Below are 977 nucleotides of genomic sequence, written 5' to 3' on the forward strand. Positions count from 1 at the left end.
TCTGTCTTGTTACAAGGCAAACGAGCAAATAGTAGTGGATTCAGATTCAGGATATCTGAAAATCGATGAGCTTATACCTCCCTCAGATTCTGTCATGATGTCTCAGAAGACAGAAACATTCAGTGAGGTTTGTTGTTTTCCATCTCCATGATTGGTTAATCAATGGAATGTGTGGGTAGTACAGGAGGCTATTGGTTTCTGTCATTGCATAATTATACACCGTAATGGCAAAAATTTCTAGGAAATCTTTCTTTTGACTTTATCCAGATTATGCCATTAACTGAAATCAAGTCTGCCTCATGTACAAGTAGAAGTGAAATGTTGAAGGTAATGCCATCAAGTCTGTATAATATTGTCTTCCCTGATTAACTTTTGAGAAATTATCAATTCTGAATGGCTTGTTATTTTTCTCTATAACTCTCCTGACATTGACGTTAATATATATTTTGTTTCCTTCTTTTGGCTTGTACATGTAGAGGTCATCTTCATCTCCCTTGCCAAGGAAGCATTTAACTTTGAGTATACCTAGGCTGTTATGGCTCTTTGTTATCAAACCAGCGATTACACATGCAGTTATTTAACATTGTAAGTTGTTGTCAAGTTTTGTTGACAGCTGCACTTTTGGTTAAAAGTATTGCAATTCCTTGGTTTTGCAGTCTACCTCTACTCGTACTCCAAAACTTCGTGATTACCCTGAAATTACACATTTCTAACTCCTTTTTCTCACTCGTATAGAGAAAAAAAAAAAGAAGCACTACAACCCTTCAGTCATCCAAGACTATAGTGGTAGAACGAACAACAGACGATCTCAGTTTATTGTCCAGTACCCTTAGGCTTGTTGTCCCACCCACAGTCAAAGAATGTAGGAGGAGGGGAGAGTCTCTGTCAAGCCAAACTTGCCAGGATGTGATAAAGAATTCCCTTGTTCTTTTGCAAGCCCCCAAGTTTGAAGGGAGTGAGATTTCCAAAAAAACTTG

This window comes from Montipora foliosa, chromosome 6 (assembly GCF_036669935.1).
Source record: "Montipora foliosa isolate CH-2021 chromosome 6, ASM3666993v2, whole genome shotgun sequence".
NCBI classification, from domain to species: domain Eukaryota; kingdom Metazoa; phylum Cnidaria; class Anthozoa; order Scleractinia; family Acroporidae; genus Montipora; species Montipora foliosa.